We start from the raw sequence: 7,314 nt of genomic DNA, 5'->3' as shown, positions 1-7,314 counted from the left end.
TAGATTAGGGGCGGGTGTATTTTGGCCAATAGCTCCCTGCAGCGACCTTCATGAGAACCCCCCAGAGGCGGGGAAGGAAGAACTGGGGTCGGCGGTCTCATGTACAGCTGGGCATGGGGTCCCGAGCTGGATGGGGGACAAACTAGCTAAGCAAACCTTCCCGGGGTGACTGCTCCTCTTCTAGGGACTCAGTGCTTGTGAGGGGAGGCGGCCTGGGCTTGGAGGCGACACCGCTGGGCCACAGTGGGACGGGAGCCAGTGGGCTTCCAGGAAGGGAAGCTAAAGATACCCCCTTCCCGGCATGGCTGGAACCCTGCGAGGACAGGGATCCAGTTCCCGTCCTGTTGTTGCTGGGGGCAGGGGGGTGGTGACCGGGGAGGGTCCTGAAGCGGCTACGCGGGGCTGGCGCTGCTGGGGCTGGCGCCCGGGGCCCGGCATCCATTGGCTGAGGCTCTGGGCCGGTGGGCGAGGTCAGGGCAGGGCCAGCGTGTTACTGGAAGCCCAGTCGGCTGTCTGTCCCTTTGCCAAGCTGCCCACTGCATTCTTTGGCCTTCTATTTCCAGGCAGCCTCCGTACAGGTTCCAGCCGGGCCTGCCTGAGCCTCGGTGCCACGGTCCCGTGTCGGGGGCACTCGAGCTGCTGTTTGGGCAGCAGTGGAGATGAGTGGGTGGGGGTTGGGCACGATGCTACGAGAGGAGCTGGGTTCCTGGGGGGCAAGGATCCCCGCTTCCCAGGGCAGTTCCAGCAGCTCAGGTGGTCTGGGTGAGGGGACCTGCGTGCATGTGTGCGTGTAGACAGCTGCACTGCGACCAGTTGCCGCAGTGTCCCACAGTGTGTGGGCGTGCCCTGTCTTCCCTGTGGGGGTGCCTCAGCGAGGCACCGTGCTCTGTAAGACTGGGGCAGGAACAGTCCGTGTCTGGCTGCCCCATCACCACCTGATGGGCCCTGTGGGGCTGCTGCCCGTGGGGCTTGTCCCAGAACGTCTTTAAGGCTCCAGGGCCTGGCACTCCCAGATTGTGGGATCCTAGGTTCCAGTGCACTGGCTGCCCCACCCCTGTCCCCATCCCCTGGCCCAGGGACTTGGTGGGGGGGCAGTGAGAAACAAAGGTTTGGACCTCGCAGCGTGGTTCCGTGAGCCCTGGTGGTTTCACTATAGATACTGAATTCCATACCTGGAGGTTTTTGCTTTTATTTAATATTTTTTATCGTGGTAAAATATATATAACATAAAATTTACCATTTTAACCATTTTTAAGTGTACAGCTAGGTGGTATTAGTACATTCACATTGTACCATCACCTCCAGAACTTGTTCATCTCCCAAACTGAAACTCTGTCCCCGCGAAATACTCACTCCCCATCCCCTCCCCAGCCCTGGCACCTGCCATCCTACTGTGGGTCTCTATGAATTTCACCCCTCTGGGTACCTTATAGAAGTGGAATCACACAGTATTTGTCTTTTTTGTGACTGGCTTATTTCACGCAGCATAATATCCTAAAGGTTCATCCATGTTGTAGCAGGTGTCAGACCTTCCTTCCTTTTTAAGGCTGAATAAGACTCCATCTGGGCCGGTCCGGTGGCTCAGTGATTAAGTTCACACGTTTTGCTTTGCTGGTTCGGATCCCGGGTGCGGACATGGTACCTCTTGGCAAGCCATGCTGTGGTAGGCGTCCCACAAATAAAGTAGAGGAAGATGGGCATGGATGTTAGCTCAGGGCCAGCCTTCCCCAGCAAAAAGAGGAGGAGTGGCGGCAGATGTTAGCTCAGGGCTAATCTTCCTCAAAAAAACAAAAAAACAAAAAAGATTCCATTGTGTGGATGGACTGCATCTTGTTTATCATCCCTCCGTCTACGGACACCTGGGCTGCTCCCATCTTTTGGTTACTGCAAGATGCCCGGATTTTAATCCTGGTACCAAGCAGCAGGGGGACTGGGCACACGACTGGACCCCACTGGACCTCTCGTCTATGAAACGGGACCTGTAACAGCCCCAACCTCCTCGTTCTCGTGTTTCAGTGAGGTCACACGTGGAAAGCACTGAGCCCTGTTTCCCAGAGATCAGCCCTCATGCAGATTCTGGACCCGCAGCCCTGGGGTCAGGACTGGGGGAGGCGGTGAGCTGGGCAAGTGACCCTACTTCTCACACGGGTGAGCAGGGGGCGGGCACAACCCTCGTCGTGGGGCCCTGGGGAGGACGCACGGGTGGGACTCAACGCCAGCAATGAGCCCAGAAGGGACGGCAGGGGTGGGTGCCCTGGGCTCCGCAGGGGACTCCTCAGCTTTTTCTCACTGCTGTGCCCCTTCCCATATCATTCCCTAGGGCTCCCCATCCACCTTCCGGAATCTTCTTGTGGGGCACGTTAGGTCTACCTGATCTGCCTGACCGGGAGAGTACCCTGTTCTTCCCCTCTGGGATTCTAGGTCCTTCCTCAAGTCTGGCCTCAGCATTCCCACTGGACCCTCCCCTTGAAGCACAAGGACCCTTTTCCAGGACCCTAAGCCCAGGGCCTTCCAGGTGGCAGAGAGGGATCAGAATGTCCAGTGGCTCTCGGGGTGCCTGGCACCCACCTTTCTCATCCTGGGGGTGTCCCCGCTGCAGCCAGGTGGGGCTGGCCTCAAAGGAGACAGTGAGATGGTTCCAGGAAGCCTGCACAACCAGGGACACGAGCCTGAGCTCCCCAGATCAATGAGGGGAAGGCTGGCAGCCAGCAGGCCAGCCGGCAGTGTCAGAGCTGGGGTCTCAGGTCACCTCGGGCAGGGTTGCCAGCCCTTTTCCAGCCTCCCCCACCACAGCTGCTTCCTGCACTGACCTCTCCAGACTGTTTCCCTCCTTTTTCGCCTGCTGCTCCCAGCTCAGCCCAAGGAGGGAGGCCCTGGGGGCAGGAGCCTTGATGTGATCACCTGAGGACATTAGGGCCGCTGCTGCTCTAGTCTCTACCCGACTGGCCCTGGGACCACTGAACCTCAGTTTCCTCACCTCAATAGTGTGGGTCGATGGGACCCAGTGCAAGAATTGTTCAAAGCTTAATGGGAGAAGGCTATGAAGGGCCTGGCCAGTGGCAGCACGCAATGGATGTAACCCTCGTCTCCCCCTCCCCACTTCCCCCAACTCTAAATTGAGGGAGCAATAAGCCTTACCTGCATGGATAGTGGGGCGATGGAAGTAACCAGCCATGACAATGTGGCCAGGATGAATGGCTCAGATGGTGTACCCCTCCCTCCCCTTGCCTCTTTCTGCAGGGCCCCAGTTCCCAGGGGTCCAGGGCTCTGTTTGGAGAAGCAAAACTGGGAGCTGCAGTTTCCTTCAATCAGCTCATTCCCTGACCTGCAGAAGGAGGGGGCTGGGGAAGGCCTCACATGTTGGGGCCTGGGGGTGCTCTGAGAACTTCTCCCAGCCTCTCAAGTCCCCAAGCTTCCTCCCATAGCCCTCTCCAAGCCCCTACCAGCCCCTGTCTCCACTGCCATCCCTTGTATGGTGGCCCATCTCCCAGACGGCCCCAGTGATCCTGTCTCCTGGTATTCACGCCCTCGGTGGCCCCTCCCACGCCGAATCAGGCCCATTTGTGTGACCAATAGAACACAACAAAGTGGAAGTACGTGACTTCTGGGGCAAGGTCATAAAGCGTTGCCTCTTCCATCTTGGTCTTTTGGTTCACTTGCTCTGGGGGAAGCCAGGCACCATTCCGTGAGGATGCTCAAACTACCCCATGGAGAAGCCCATGGGAAGAGGAACTGAGGCCTCCAGCCAACGAACCATCTTGGAAGTGGATCCTTCAGCCCCAGTCAAGCCTTCAGATGGCCGAGGACCTGGCCGACATCCGACTGCAGCCTCATGAGATAACTCAGGCCAGAACCGCCCAGCTGACCCACCCCTGAAATCCTGACCCACAGAAACGGTGAGCCACAATAAATGGTGACTGTTGCTTTGAACCACTAACTCAAGGGCGAGTTGTAATTCAGCCAAAGTAACCATAAGACCCTGGGAAATTCGACCCCAACTCAGTGAGCAAGGAGTCTTGGCCTCCAGTCCCTTCTGGGGCTTCTCTCTCTGACACCTCAGACCTTAGCTGGGTGTTGTGTTCGTTTTCTAAGCCGTGTGACAAATTATCACAAATTTAGTAGCTTAAGACAACATACACACCTGTTATCTCACAGTTTCATTAGATTAGTTGTCCAGGGGCTGCTCAGCTGGGTCCTCTGCTCAAGATCCTACAACGCCCCCATCATGGGGGTGGTGGGGCTGTGTGCTCACCTGAGGGCTCAGCCGAGGAGGATTTTGCTTCCAAGCTCTTCCCAGTTATTGGCAGGACTCATCCCCTTGCAGCTGTGTGGCTGGGAGCCTAGGGTTTTGCTGGCTGTTGGCTGGAGGCCACCTTCAAGTTCTAGAGGCGACAGTTCCTTGCCACGTGGGCTTCGTCAACATGTCTGCTCACCTCGCCGAGCCTGCAGGGGGAGTGTCTCGCTCCAGCCTGCTAAGATGGAGTCTTGTACAAGGCAACCATGGGGGGACAGCCCCTCACCTTTGCCACATTCTGTTTGTTAGGAGCCAGTCCCAAGTTCTGCCCACACTCACAGAGGAGATTAAAACAAAGGTGTGACGCACGGGGGTCGCCTTAGGTGTGTCCACAGATGCTAATGGGGGATTTCTCCTGACAGGGTCTTGCTGGCTCTGGAGAGAGAGAGAATCTCTGTCCCCTCCCCCCGCCCCCACAATGTGGGTGTTCAGCCATATGGGCATTATTATTTGTTATTGTTAATTAATTATTATTAATATTAATGATTGGCATTATTAACAATGGTATTATTATTGCCACTGAGCATATCTTCTGAGGCACAGAAGACACACGTGAGCAGCCCAAGGTCACTCAGCTAATAGCTATTAGTCAGGACCGTGTGACGCCAACTTGCACTGGCTTAAGCAATCAGAAGGGGGTTCTACGATTGGCTCACAGGACGAACACACACAGGGTGAGAGCTGGGCCTCAGGGAGGACTGCATCCAGTTCACCAGCGGTGTGCCCTAGGAACTGTCACTCCACCTCTCAGCTCTGCTTCCTCTGTTGGCTTCACCCTCAGGCAGCCTCTTCCTCGTGTTGGCCAAATGGCTGCAGCAGCTCCAGGAGAAGTCCAGGGCTCTCTGGCCTTGGCGCGTCTTGGGTCTTGTCCGCAGGCCTGGACCAACAAATGTGTGCATGTTCTGATCCAGGCCTCCTGGGTCAGGCCCCGCTCTGGGTCTTTGAACCACAAAGGCCAAGAAGGGTGGTGGAGCGCACACCCCGGGGGGCTCTTACCGAGAGAAGGGAAAGGGCGCTGGGGAAGCAGAGGCGACCGAGGGCCCGTCAGGGGACAGAACTGGGTTCCAAGCCAGTTCCGCCTGGCTCCAGGGTTGTGCTGTCAGTCCCTGAGACTCCTGTGCCCTCTCTGTGTCGGGGAGCTGAGACAAGACGCCAGGTGCGGCTGGGAGGCGGTCCCAGGGTGACTGACTCCCCAGCCTCCTCCCCTGCAGGAGGAGGGGAACTCCAGGTGCCACAGGGGCACCCCGAGGACACCGAGCCTCTGCACAAAGTGGCCATGCGGTGGAGGGACTGCTTTCTCTCTATGCCAGGAGGGTATGGCAGGTAACTTACGGACGCAAAGCCAGCAGGCGGCTTCTGTCACCATCTTCTCCACCACCACCCGTCACCGTTTGGGGAGCATTTAGGATGATTTGTGTACAGTGCTTTAATCCTCGCAACAGCCCCCTGAGGAAAGGAAATGTCACCATCCCCATCAAACAGGGAGAAGGCTGAGGCTCGGGGGGTTGAATCAGCCGCTCACAGGCCCACAGGTCCAGCATTCACGCTGCCCGATTCCCCCACTCAGAGGACAGATTGTAAGATAACAAATTCGCGTGTCTGAAGCCACTAACTCTTTACAGCCGACATAGGAAGAATACACCCCCGTCCCCAGCCACCTACTTCCCCATCCCAGAAGGAACCAAGGGTACAAGTTGTCTCTGATTGTATCCTTCCAAGTGTATTTCACACATATGCAAACACACACACACAGACACACACACTTTCTTCCTTCCCCCACAAATCATAGCATGCAATACACGCTATTCTGGGCAAGTCTGTCCTCCGGGTGTGAGCCGTGTATGGCCCCATCCTCCAGCAAGCACACGCGGCAGGCCAAGTCGTGTGCCAGGCCTGAGACGCAGCCTCTGACCGAAAGGGGAGGTGGAGGCACTAACAGACACAGGCCACCAGGGCTGGGGGTGTGAGAGCAACCACCTCCTACGTCTGCTCCAAATTCACTTCTGGCCAGAGGCTGGGGGCCGGGGGATGCCGGGGGATGCCGGGGGTTTGGGGGGGTTGATTATAAAGGGCCACATGAGGGATGCTGGTGGTGGCAAACCTTCTCTGGCCGACACACGACTCAGGACAGGTGGCAGAACTGTATACACCAGACTCACACCCAAATGCACACAAGTAAAACTGGAGAAACCTGAATAAGACAGACAGATTGCATGAAGGCCACCGTGCTGGCCGCGACAGTGTACCATAGTTTTGAAAAATGTCGCCGTTGGGGGGAGCTGAGCCAACTGTACCTGAGATCTCTCTATATTATTTCTTCCAACTGCGCATGAATCTATGGTTATCTCAGTTCAAAGAATTTATTTCTGGTGCCCAAGTCCACCTTAGAGGCTTCTGTCCTGTGCTCACGGGGGCTAAGGCTTATAATGGGGCGCCCCCTCCACCATGACAGAGCTCCTCCACAGTAGCTCCAGGTTGAGGGGCTGCCTGACCTGCCTGGGGCCCTCAGCAAAGGTGGGATGAGAGCCTGAATGAATGCATGAATGGATGCGTGAAGGAATCTATGAATGGACGCCTGAATACACACTCATTCACGGATTCATTCATGCATGAATGGACCTACTCCAGGTGGGTGGAGACCCCAGTGAAGGGTTGGTGCCAGGCAGTCACCCTCCTTGGACCTCGGAACAGGACAGCCCCTCGGACAGCTGGGCCACATGCCGGGCCTGAGAGCTGGATCCCCCTGAAATGAACGCTGCCTGAAATCCTCCATCTGCCATTTCCAGACGCTCTGAAGTGAATTTGCAATAGCAACACTTCTCACTATGCCATTCCAAACGCCCCAAAATGTCCCCAGCCCCAGCCTCCCCATCCTCAGGGACATCCTGGATTCTCTCCTCCACGCTGCCTTGCCAGGGCAAGCAGGCCCCTGAGCCCCCTGGAGTCTGAGCTGGGGGTGGGGGGTGGGGAGGGAGTTCAGGGGCCGCAGGTGAGCAGGAAGCCATGAGGGGGAGGAGGAC

The sequence above is a fragment of the Equus przewalskii genome, chromosome 10 (genome assembly GCF_037783145.1).
Source record: "Equus przewalskii isolate Varuska chromosome 10, EquPr2, whole genome shotgun sequence".
NCBI classification, from domain to species: domain Eukaryota; kingdom Metazoa; phylum Chordata; class Mammalia; order Perissodactyla; family Equidae; genus Equus; species Equus przewalskii.
The sequence above is the reverse complement of the archived record's forward strand: the minus strand, read 5'-3'. Positions refer to the sequence as shown.